The sequence below is a fragment of the Rhinolophus sinicus genome, chromosome 8 (genome assembly GCF_057876585.1).
Source record: "Rhinolophus sinicus isolate RSI-liver-muscle chromosome 8, RSI-T2T, whole genome shotgun sequence".
NCBI classification, from domain to species: Eukaryota; Metazoa; Chordata; class Mammalia; order Chiroptera; family Rhinolophidae; genus Rhinolophus; species Rhinolophus sinicus.
The window spans coordinates 77815109-77828492 of NC_142508.1; positions in this window are offsets into that span (position 1 = coordinate 77815109).

The window sequence follows — 13384 nt, forward strand, 5'->3', positions numbered from 1 at the left end:
TTTACCCAACTGATTGGTGGTAGTGCCACCCTGTGGGTGGGGGGATTTCTGAAGGTTACCGTCATACTCAGTTTTTCTGTACGGCTCGAGTTTTCTATTAGGCTGGTGCAAAAGTAATTGCGGTTTTTGCAATTCTTTTTATTTAACCTTTTAAACCACAGTTACTTTTGCACCAGCCTAATACAATGAGCATCTATCAGTTTTATAATCATAAGAGGAAACAAACCAAAGCCATTTTCAGGGTTGGATTCCACGTGCCGGCACGGTCCTAGGCTCTGGGGATACTTTAGTGAGTATCCTGCCTTGGGGTGCTTACACTCTCGTGTAGTGTGCCTGAAGGTGGCCTCACCGACCCTCCAGGGAAGTTCCTCACGTTTCTTCCCTGCGTGTTGAATTCCCCCCAGCCTCTGTCCGTGCTGTTTTTCCGTCAGTGTCAGATGCCCGTTCCCTCTTCCCCACCTGCCTCACTCGTGTAGGCCACGGAGCACAGTGGCAGCCTGGCCTCCTGGAGGCCGTCCCTGCTGCTCCCGCTCTCCAGGCCGGGTCCAGCGTGTCCCTTGGGTTCATGGAGCGCTCTGGGCTTGCGCGCCACTGGCTGGCACTTGAGGCCAATGAGGGGGAGGGGGAACTTCATGTGCGGATGTCTGCGTCTCTGGATGAGGTCGTGTTTCCTAGTGCTTGGCAAAGAGCCTGGCGTGTGGTCGAGTGGTCGGCTGGAGGCGTGCTCACTTACTCCGGCGAGAACTCATCCCTCCAGAATGGGAGACCCGGCATGCATAAAACGTAACAGCAGGAAGGCGCATAGGTTTTCTCACTGTCAGTGAAAATCGGCTGTCTCAGAATGACTTGGACTTCTTACCCCATGATATCTCCTTTACAGAAGCCTAATTCACCTGTAGGTAGCATCTTTACCGTAAGAGTTTGTGAAAGCAAAATTGTAACTCCATCTCTTTTGGAGGGCATTTGGGTTGGACCTGGGCACACAGTGTACTAGAAAAAAGGAGGTGAGTCCCCCGGCATTGGCATGGGGAGGGTGGGAGAGGCCAATTCCTTTGCATTAGAATATTGTGGTATCGCTTCTCGGCCGTTTGGCTAAGATCTAGTGTAGAGTATTGTGGAATCCCCCTTTACTAATTGAAGGACAACCAGACATGCCCGGAATTCATCTGATCATGTAATAATTTAAACCGATTTTGAACCCAGAGGTAGGAGTGACTCAACGGGCATAGTCCCTTTGTTTTCCCTCGACGTTTAGCAATGTTGGTACAATACCCTGCACCAGCCTGGGACACTACAGTTGTCTCTGACTGGAGTCGCTTTCTCAACACTCGTGGCAGGCACCACACCTGATGGGGTGCATTTCATGCTCCTTCTAGAATTGTGACTGACTCCAGCTGCTGCTCGGCTTACGCTGCCCCAATATCCTCGCCACTCCGCCATCTCCAGAGCCAGGCTGACGGCCATCAGCCCGAGTCCAGTGTTTTGTGGTGAGAAGCATGTTGGAGGTTGCTTTCTTGTCTCCCTCAGTCTCAGGGGGCTTGCAGAAACTGCTTCTCTGATGTCCCCCAGCCTCTGCATGGTTTTCCGTGGTTCTGGCATTTAGCCATGGCGTCAGGTCCCTGGTGGGTGCCGTGGAGGGTCTCCACGGCTGTGTGCTGTCTGCACCAGCCACGGCCTCCTGAGACCCCGCCAGGCTGCTCGCTCCATTGTCACTGTGATGTTGGAAGGCTTTGTAGTGATACATTAGTTGCCTAATTCATTTCTTTATACTCCAAAACAGTAATTAACTTTCAAATCGTGTCCTCCAACGTGAATTATTTTTGTGATAATTTTGACTCATGGACTGTCACTCTGTAAATATGAACCATGTCTTGTTTTTCTTGTTTTCCTCTTGAATTTATTTTCTGAAGTCATCTGTACGCTCCTAAATTGCCAGAAAAGCGTTTTCCTGCCATCGTGTTCATTTTTAATTTTAAAAGCGTCTGTTTAAAGTGCACCTGTCCTATGTAAAGCTCTGTGCTAGGCCCAGTGAGGGACGCAAAGACAAGTGACCGTTCCATTGGTACCACATGCGGTCTGACAGCATAAAACCTGGGCAGAAACAACAAGTGAGAGACGGAGTGTGCAGAGTTGTTCCCGCTCTCAGCAGACTATACACACAAGGAAGAGTAGATTACTTTGGGTCCAAGGGCGTGAATCAGTGAGGTGACAGGGGATGATGCCATTTGAGCCGGGCCTTGGCGGGGAGGACTAAGAGTCGCAAACAGAACGGCAGGGAGGGACAGCTGGGACAAGTGCGCAGAGGGTTGATTGTCCAGACAGCACAAGAAATTAAATTTGGGAAGAGAATAGAAGGCGCGAAACTCAGTAAGTTTTAAAACCTAGTAAGCTGGGTGGGAGCCATGTCTGGCCGGGACTTTGACAGCTAGGTAAGAGGTTTAGGGTGCTGAGCAGGTACGGGGGCACTTTTGAAAGTAGCACGTTTAACAAGATGACTCAGGCAGACGTGCGGGATGGGCTGAAGTGGGAAAGGAGTCGAGACAGACGCTGGGGCAGGAGGCCTCGGTGGGCTTCGAGCAAGGATGGGGCGGGATTGGAAGCCGAACCCCAAAGGAGAGGTCTAGGAGAGATTCTCCAGGACCTGAGGACTGAGGCTGAGGAAACAGGTGAGATAACTCTGGGTTTGAGCCAAGGTTAGTTATGGGATGGCTGACCTGGACGGAGATGCTTAGTCTGGCCCATTTACCCTTTGGCAAGGAATTGTCCCGGCGGCCACAACCTTCACAGTATTGGTCTGTCCCAGGAGCTAATTGTAAACGAGTGTTTGTTCTCCCATTTTTCTGAAGATAATGGTCTCCTCTGTTCTTTAACATCATCTTGAATTTTCTCTCATGGTCTTTAAATGGAAGTGACTTCATCAAGTAACAGGCGAATGGTTCCATTTTGAAAAATGGTGGCCACGTCACGGTGCTTCCCCAGCGGATCACGCCGCACAGAAACACAGTTGTGACATATTCTGCTCTCTTTATAAAGTTACCTATGTAGGCAACCGTAGGAGGACAGTGCGTGCTCAAAAAAGGAAGGTTCCTTTTGGTCAGAGTTGCCTCCGGTTCTTTGAACTGATTCCATCAGACTGATAACATACCCTTGAGTGTTTTTAACGAGTCTAAGAATGAAAACAAGGTGTAGGGCATGTGTGATTTTTGAAAAAATGTAGCATTTTCCATCTCAGTTACCTCAATACAGTAAAAAGTATATTATCTTACCCCTCCCTTACCTAAATTTGTGGTGCATCAAAGTTATCTGTGGAACAACTGCTCAGTGACAGACGCGTAGACTTTTTTTCTTACGTTTGAAAGTCACCCACCTTTTGTGTGTTCGTGTGTGTGTGTGTGTGTGTATGCCCACGTTTAAGAGCATATGCAACAGTCATGGGTCATTGGTTGCAGAACCACGGCCTGGTGGTGGAAATGGTTCACGTCACCTCTGAGCCACGCCTCGCTCGCACACTCCAGAAAGGTAAAGATGATGGCTCCCCATTTTGTGTCCTTGTTGCACAGTCCAATGTAAAACTTTCCTCTGGCACCGTATTTACATTTCACGAATCTGTGAAAAGTCAGTTTAGCCCAATCTAGAACTACCACTTAAAATAGATCCTGCTTTGAAAGTGTAGGAGTTTTTCTTTGTTTGCTGCGCGCTTTGAAGGCTCACATGTGTCAGTAACTCAGCTGGATCTGGTTGAGGAAACATGAGTTGAATGGGTGTCACAAAACTCTCTCGTGTAGTATTGACAATTGAGACTTACACCGCCTGTATTGCTTCTGACTTAAGAATCCAAAACGTCTTGTCCAAAATATTATGTAGCCAATCCAGTTTTCTTACGTAGAGCTTTCAACCAGATGTCACCATCTTTCCCACCCTTAGTGGCAAATCTGAAAGACTCTGTGTTCACCATCCCATCCTAGATGGCCATCCCGGCCAGCGTTGCCCTTTCCGGGATCTCGCCAACATTTAGCATTTCTGAGGCTCGCAGGGTGCACCTGCATGAACTCTCTTTTCTTCCCCAAATACTCAGATGTAGACAGATGCACACTTCCTACACCACTCTCCCTACCCTCCTGGTCAGAGCTGCTGCTTCAGGAGACAAGGGGCTGTCCTTGGAAGGCCGCCTTTGCAGCTCACCCAGAGTCACCCCCGATGGGCTTGGCTTTTCTGGTCCTCTCGTCTGTACAGAAGCTCTTGGGACCATCCTGTTCAGTCCAGACATACCGCATCCCTCCTGTGTGTCAGGCACCGTACAAGTACAAGATGTCAGGCCAACCCTGCTTCCTTGCGCTGCCCAGGGAAGCACTAGCCAGGCAGCCTTCTCCAGGAGGTCCTGGGTCATCCGTCCCAGCTCAAGTCTCCTTAGCAGTGCAGGATTTTCACGGCTAAGTCAGGAGACCTTTCCCTGGGCAGAAACCCTGGGCAGCACTAGTGGCTGGATTTGCATCCTGCCTGCTGCTGCTGGAGCCTGCAGAGCAGTCAGTGTAGGGTTGGTGTTCTGTCATCGAGCCGTAATGTTGGATCGGAAGAGACAATAGGGAAGCCCACCTGCTTCCTATCATTTGGGGATGCCATGACTCTTTCCTGCTGACCGTTCCGTTTGCTTTGCCTCTGTAGTCCGGCACGCACGTGGTCAGCCCTTGCTCAGTACTGTTCTGAAGAGTATGAAACTATGGTTTTTCTAAGCACAGAAAATGTCTAATGTACTTTAAGTAAATAATAAGACTAAACCACGTTTATGTCATACATAAGTTCTGAAAATGTAAAAGAAAATGCACACTTTCAAAAATGACAGATCCCAGTCTCCTGGGGTGGGGACAGTATGATTTGAACAGGTCGTGTGAAGGACTAAGCACATCTAGTTACTTAAGTGTTTACATTCATGTAAAATCAATTAGGAAATTACCACTAACGTAGTAAGTAGGCTGAATAAATTGTCGAATACTAAACTACTTAAAAAAAAAAAGGACTGCTTCAAAAAAGCATATAGTCTATTTTTAACATGTTACAAATTCAGAAGAAGATAGTTTCTTATGTCCAGAACAGTGTTAATAGGTACACATTTCATTTCTCATCCATTAATGATTTAACTCAGACCATAAGTGAAAAGAACACCTTGTTTTATGCCTAAGCTACCGTGTTTTAGCAGAGTCGGTCTTAGCTGGCTCTCCCTCACAGTGCTTTATAGACAATAGTTTGTCTCATGCCTTGCATGCAACTCAGAAGCTTAGGTGGAGCTGCTTCTGGGCCGAGACAAACATTTAAAATAGCCAAACAACGAAGCTTCTGCACCTGAAGGCCAGTATATATTCATATTTCTTCTTAAATGTAACCTTCATAAACACAGTTTAAGATTTCGCCAAATACTGTCATCTCCACTGTAGCTCTGTAGTGCCCCTTGGGTCCTAAGTTTGTTCAGAAGCTGGTGATATATGGCAAGGCAGGGTAGGGACCTCCCATGTAAAATTAAACTTTTATTAAATCTTCCTCTTGGTAGGTAACCTAGGAGAGATCAGAAGACACCTACACATTGACTGTAGCCATCAAGCTACGTAAAAGCCTCTCTTGGTGTCTAGAATTTATTTCAAATGTAACACTTAGGGCAGCAAGCACTCCTGGCCTGAGCTGGAAAAGTTTCCCACATGGTCTGAGATCCCACAGGCCTGAGCTAGAGATTGCAGAGCCATGCAGAGAATGTGTGTTTGTTCCCATGCCATAGCCTAGGAGCCCTGCACTATCTGTGTGTCTGTCTGTCTGCCTGCCTGCCTGCCTGCCTTTCATCAGAGTATTGCATATATGAAGTTAAAAGGCGAGCACTAAAAGGTTTATAACAAAACACAGCAGCCCCGCTTTACTCTGTTCTCACCCCCACTCTCCTCTCTGGAGGCTGCCATTCTCAACTCCTGGGGGTTTCGTCTGTGAATCACCCTCACCTCAAGTTGTACCCCTGATTGCTGCAAACAAATAAAACACTGTCACTTTCAGTTTTTCTTTAAAACAACTTGGAGTTCTGGTCAAGAGGGTGGAGGAGGTAAACGCTGCGCTCGCCTCCCAAGCCACATCAAAATCACAACTCAATCGTAGTAACTCAACCTGGAGAACCACGTGAACACTCGCTGAATGGAACTCCTGTAACAGGATTTAGGGAAGAAGCCACGTTGAGACCGAGTCATGACAAAATTTACTTACATTTAATTTAAAAATTCAGGGAATAGTAAAAAGCAAATAGAAACACAAACAAGCAAAAAAGCTTTTTCCAGTAGCCTCCAATGATTGAAGTTGCACCTGTCTTGTTTTAGGCTGGGTTTGTTTATCAGTGAGAGTTCCCATTAACACACACGCCCCCTATTTCTCTCCTTCCCTTCCCCACGTTCCCCTCTCTCTCTCATCAGCTTAACAAGAAGCTGCCCAATTGTGAAATGAGGGTTTGTAGGTTTGTATGGAAACGGTAAACCAAGCTGCCCCATAGTACGATTTTCAGGCAGAATTTAATGTTTGCTTTTGAAATCCGACAGGACCGGGCATCAGTAGATAGTAACAGCTGCACTGAAAGTGGAGACAGTTTAAACAACATGTAGTTAGATTAACCATGTGATCTTCTGATTGCTTTTTCTCTTATCTTTTTGTAAATGTGCTTTTAAACAACACCAGGGCCCCCGTGTGTGGTAAAGTAGACTCTTGTCCCTAGTACATCATCCGTGTCCTGTGCTCTGGCGCTGCTGGCTAAGGGGTAGGGGGGCCTTTTGCTAAATGGGAGCTGCAGGAACATGTTGGAATTTGCCCGAGGGTTAGCGGTCTGGGTGGTGCCTTCCTGGTCTCGGAGTGCCTTCCCAGCTCCTCTGTCCCTTTGGGCATCCAGCACCCTCTCTTCCTGTGGCCTGAGGGAAAACATTTGTATAGGAAGGAGTTGGGCTTGCTCATCAGCTACCTGAAGAGAAAGAAAGGGCATTGGAAGTTGTTTGGTCCTGTCCCTTTTCCTTCCCTGCTTTAAACCCCGGAAAATCCTTTTCTGCAAATCCATGTATGAAAGAAAACTACGAATGTTTTATTTAGGTGAGAGACTATGCCTCTGTAATACAAAAGTATCTGATTTGGACATGGTCACGATAGGAATACACTGTTTTAATGTTTAACCTTTATAGACTAAAATGCTCCTTCCGAAGCTAAATTTTCTTTTGAACCACAGTTTTAATACATAAATAGGATGACTTCTTCATATAGATAGACACGTAGAGATAGTTCAAGTACCCTGTCAGTTTATTTTTCTGATTCTAAGTTTCAGTTTTTTGTTAGTGGAGACTTTTTAAAGATTACTTTGAAGTATGTGGTAAACTTGAAGAAGCAGTTTCTAGAAATCTTGGCTATTTTAAAGAACGTTCCAGTTACAAGCCAAGTCCTTAAAGTAGTAGCTTCAGTTTTGAGTTAAATAGTTGAGAAAAAAATAACGATCACCTGCCCCTTGCAGGAACAAGTAGCTGAGGTTACAGGACCATGGTAAAGCTTGAAAGAAATTGTTCATCTTCTAAAATGGAGACTGTGTTTTATTTTTGTACACTTTCGTCATACTCACTTTCTCAGGGTGGGGTGGGAACCCAGAAACTTAAAACAAGAGTTTTGTTTCTTTGAGATGGAATTGACCTATCATATTAGTGACAGATGTACAACATGATAGTTTGATGTTTGTATCGGTTGTGCAATGGTCACCACCACAAGCCTGGTTACCATCCGTTTCTCTATGGTTATAGAAATCGCTATGTCAGAAAAAGTGAGTCTTCCTTGCATTGCCTCGGTGGTTCTTCGTGCAGCCGGCTTCTGCTGACCCTTCGTTTTCTTCATCGTTCCAGGCCTGAGGTTCTTTGGCTCGCAGTGACCATTCCTCCTTTCAAGGAGCACCTCCATCACGGGCGAGCCACGTCCACTTCCTCCAGCCCCCAGAAAGAGAGTTTTCTAGGCCCTCCCTTCCCCCATTCTTGTCAAGTCCCCTTTGGTAGGTGATGGGCCAGGGGGAGGTCTCCTTCTGCCACCAGGCCAGCACGTCCATCCAGCATGAGGTGTCGCAGTAGCGCTTCTGTCCCCTGAGAAAGCAGGACGGTTCGCAGCAACTGCAGTGTTTGCTACACATGTTTAATGAATGTTACTACGGCAGAAGACCAGAACAGAGACTTGGGGTTTGGCGGGCGCCCTTCCTCTTGAATGAGTTGCCAAAGTTCTCACACAGGGAGACCTTGGAGGAGTTCTTCTCCTAAGGTTTGTGGCCGCAGTTAGAGCAACTCAAACCGACTGGTCATAAGCAGCACTAGGAATTCAGGCGGGCTCTTCAGGGTGTTTCCTGAGTAGTTGGTGCTAAATGGCATGTGGCATCTGCCTAGAATGAGCCCGTGTTACTATGGCCTTTGTCCGTTGTCAATGACATGGAACCCAGCTCACTCAGCGGAAAACGAGAACGGGACTGTCAGCTCACGTCACTGGAAATCCCGAGGGTTGACTAAGTCCAGGCCGAGCTGGATCCCGCTGCTCAAGCAGCTTCATCTCACCCCATCTCTCACCTGTGGGAGCCGGTGGTCCAACCACCTGCGTACAGACTCCCCGTCAGCCGCGGTGGGCCCCACGCCCTGCCTGTGCCTCCGCTTCCTGTACACCTGGTGTCTCAGCCGTTCCTGATCTGAGGGTGAAGAGTTTAGGCCGCAGCCCCCGTCACTGTTCCCTCTTCCTCTGCCTCCAAATACTTGCCCACTCACTCTTGCCTCCTGTGCTGCTCTCCGTGTGTACGGGCAGTGGGAGCAGGGCAGGACCACATGAGAGCGCGTTTGCAACCTGCCGTGTTAAAGAGGAAGTTGTCAGTGACGTCTTTGTGGGCAGGTGGCGTTTTCCCCGGGCCTCAAACAAAATGTGGACGGGGATGCATTTGTGCAAAGGGTCAAACGGTGCTTTGACCGCTCATGTGCGCAGGGGTTGTTTTAGCCAAAAACCTTTCCTGTGAGCAGTGTTTCTAGTCACTCCCTGCGGATCACAGAGAGGGAATGTGCCCTCTTGCTTTGCTAGCCGTACACAAACGCTTTTATCGGCCAGGTCAGTGTATAGAAGCTCCTAGCCCTCGGGGTGATGTTTCTCCCCCCTCCCTTGGTGACCTGTTCTCCTTCGGGGTGAGTATGAGTGTAGTACCCCATCTTCTCTGTGCCCAGCACAGCCCGCGCTTTCTGGTTGCCATGTCCTTCCCTCTGTCCTTCCCTCTGAGCTCAGCCCAGCCCCCTCCTTGTTCACCCACGTGCCCATTTTTCCCACCAGCGAGAAGAGAAGTGCGTGAGCAAAGGGGAAAAGAGCTCAGAGAGGAATGTGTTTGCTCTGAATTGCTTCTCATCTTTGTCATTCATTTAGACACAAAACTTTTTCTGACCTCCACAAAGAGCTAGGTGCTTGTTTCAGGACCGTTGCAAAGACAGCGAGAAAGTGCCGTGTGTAGCAGGGTGGGACTGTACCAGGCAGACTGTCTGCCCAAGAGGGAAGTGACGGGGGGCTGGGCCACTGTGGGCCAGTGTTCCTGGGGGGTGCGGATGTTAGAATCCAAGGAACGGAGTGTTTCAGGTGTGTCCTGGGTCTGCCTTTGTGACCTGTCTGTGAACCCGACTGCTTTGGATGTGTGAGAAAATGTATTCCAAGTGTCAAGACAGAGTGTTTGGAACAAAACCCGCTTGTGAGAAGGTGACAGTGGAGGACCAGGACGTCAACACAGGACTAGACCACGGATTTGCAAACTTCTTCTTAAAGGGCCAGATGGTAAACAGTTTACTTTAGGTTTCGTGGGCCAAGAAGCAAAATCAAGGATATCATGTACATACTTATATAACCATTTAAAATGTAACCATTTAAAAATGAGAAAATCATTCTATCAAAACAGACAGCAGGCTGGGTTTGGCCCCCCAGACTCCAGTTTGCTGACCCTTGGATGACCACTGAGGCAGAGTCTGGGCCCAGAGGACATGCTAGAGCTTTGAGGTGCTGAGGCTGGGCCTGTGTGTGTGGCAGGTGCCCCCTGCTCAGCCCCTTTCTAAAGATTAGGAAAGGTCCCTTTGGGGAGAGTAGCTGGAACCGGGTTCATCCGGTGTCTTCCTGTTTATGTGTTGGGTTTTGTTCTCTGCGGGACTGGGCAACCCCAAAGCTCTGTTCCCCCTCCCCCCGCTTCTAGCAGCCCCTTCCAAGAGGCCTGCTCCTTTGGGATGCCCCTTCCTAAGCCTGTCGAGCGTCTACTCCCTGGGGAGAAACCAGGCCTGTTAGCACCAGCAGCAGGTGAGTAGCCAGCTGAGCTGTGAGCTGCATGCTGGGCTAATGCTGTCCCGCAGAACTTGCTGACACGGTGGAAATGTTCTCTGCCTGCGTTGTCCCGGACGGTAGGTAGCCCAGAGCCATACACGGCTACTGAGCACGTGAAATGCGGCCTGTATCACCGAGAAAATGATTTTTAATTCCATTTTAATTAAGGTACATGACTGTCACCACATGGTGGTGACACAGTGGTCACACAGGGCTCGTGGCTACTGTAAGGGGCAGCCCAGTTCCAGGCTGTTGCAGCTGTCAAGACGCTCTGGCAATCGGTAGGAACATGTGTGATGTTCTTACCATGTAGAAATCTATTATTTCTTAGTCTTTTCCTCCCTCCCTCCTCTTTTTTAAAACTGTAAATGTAAAAAGGGAACTGTTATATCTCTACCATAAATTGAGTTGGTATTGAGTTCTTGTTGGGTGCCAGGCATTGACATGATTTCCTTTAGTCCTCAGACAACCCCGTGATGTACATTTTAGTCACTGAGATTATTTCCATTTCTACCTGAGTCACCTAAGGCTCAGAGGGTGATTAACCTGCCCCAGGGCACCCAGTGGCCCTGGCGGAGCGGAGACTGCATCCTGGCCAGGCGACTTCATTCACACTCTGTGCTCAACCAGCACACAATCCCAGGAGCACAAAAACGTTATCAATGAATGCTGCTTTCAAAACATCATAAGGTTTTGCTTGGATTTCCACCACATCCTTCCATCCAGGGCTCCCCTTTGACAAAAGGCCAAAAGGTTTGCACCTGCCTTACCTGCTCTGATTGGTCCCAGTGTAAGGGCTGTAGAAACTCGAGGGAAGGAGTGATTGTGGTTTATGAGAGGCTGGGATGGAGCCACAAAGACCCAAGGAAGAGCTGGTCTGGGAGCAAGTCAGGTATTTTGGTGCCTGGAGGGAGAGGCACTGGGATGTCAGGTGAGCTGCTTGTAACTCAGTGAAGGTGAGGGTGGGCTGGGTGTCCCAGAGTCCTGCTTTGTAAAATGAGGACTGTCACCAGGATTGCATGAGACAATATGGGCGACAATCTTTTAGACTTGACGAGAATTGCACAGATGCCTGCGGATGCCAATTTGGTTAATCTAAGCCTGCCTGCAAAGGTGGGTATGGTTGGGGGGGGCATTGGACCTTCCTCCAAGGACCAAGGCCCCCGTCTTCAAGATGCGTCCTTAGGGGCACTTGAGCCCTCCCTGTACATAAATATATGTAAACTTTCTAGAGACATTCAGAGCTGTTGGATGAATCACTAGTGTCTGCAGGGGAAAGACTTTTTATTTTCTTATAGTTTTCTAAATAATTTAGTAGAACAAGATTAGAACAGTAACTTGTGTTACAGTTTTGAAGACAGTTTGTGTATTTTTTAAAAGCACAGATTTTTCTGATGTTGGTTTCTTTCATCTTTTTAAAACCGTAGTTTTAAAAAATAAGTGATACATGCACATGGTACAAAATTCAAAGGAAACACAAAGCAAACAGTAAGAAGTAGCCCTCCCATCTCTGTGTCTTAGCTGAACAGTTTCTGCCATAGATATTTATCAGTATGCACGCGTTAATAAACTCATGCTCCAATGGTCCCAAGCTGTAAACCTCATTCTACCTCTTTGAATATTTTTTCCATTATATCTTGAAAACGATTGTCAGTCAGGTACATTACTGCCTCTTTCTAATGATTGCTCACCATCTTGGAATATAGATGTGCCTTGATTTACTTCCGATCTTACTGATAGATATTTTAGGGCATTTCTACTCTTTTGCTGCTTAAGCAAAAGAGAATTTATTTTGATGTAAGTTGTATTTGCTTTTCGTTATAGAGCAACAAGTTTTCGAGCCGATGTTGAATATTCTGAATCGTTACTCAACGAGAAATTTCTGCCATTCAACAGGACTATAAAGAAAACTCACGTGAATTTTACGAATGGTAATGTCTTAGTCTGGCTAAACACGCTTCTCCTCAGGCCGCAAGTCGGTAGGATAGGCTACCAGTTGGAAAGCACATACAGTGAGGTGTCTTTTCTGGAATTGTCATGCTTCTCCTCACACAAAGTAACAGTTCCATCCAGTCAGGTTGTCTTCAGTCACTGCCTGAGTTGAAATGGTGTTAGTACAGAAACATCACTTCTCCACGACCCCTGCTGCCCTGTGAATCTGTGAACTGCTCTTTCCCCTCGCTGTCCCCCAGGGCTGTCCTAGGGGCTCTGAGTGGGGGTCCCTGTGCCCTTCCTGTCTTTTTCGTTGTTGGGAGGTATTGGCATGGGAATGCCCTCCTGGCCTGCGAGGGTCCCCATGGTCCTTTGCACACAGGCCTGTGGTCCTTTGCACACAGCCCCGTGGTCCTTTGCACACAGCCCCGTGGTCCTTTGCACACAGCCCTGTGGCTGGTCTCTCCGAGTCATTTCTCCCAGCTCAGTTCTCTGTCCTGGGACGCCATGGTTCCCCTGTTGCGGCGTGTGGACTGCTGACGCTGTTTGAGATGATTTCAGGGAGCACAGGGACACATGTTTCTATTATAATAGTTCATCCGACAGCAAACATATACCAAGCGTCCCCCACGTGCCTGCCACAGTTACAGGGCCATACGTATTGAGTTTGTATGTATGTGTTTGGTATTTTGAAAATTTTCAACCGAAGAAAAATTATAGATTACAATAAATTCCCATAAAAATTTCACACACATTCACCCATTAGTGACTTTTTGTTTCATTTGCTTCACATCTCTCACTCTGTATATAATTTATACATTATGCACACACACACACACACACACACACGTAATATCTGATCTAACATTTTGTTTAGCCATTTGATAGTAAGTTGCAATAAGTGCCCTTCACACTTAGATACTTCAGTACTTAGCACCTAAGAATAAGGACTTTATTCTCTTAACCATAGTGCAATTATCAAATTCAGGAAATTTAATATTGACACAATGCCATTATCTATGTATACATATTTACAATTGTCCCAGTATTATCCTTTAAACCAACATTCCCCCCTGCTGCAGGATCCAGTTCAGGGTTA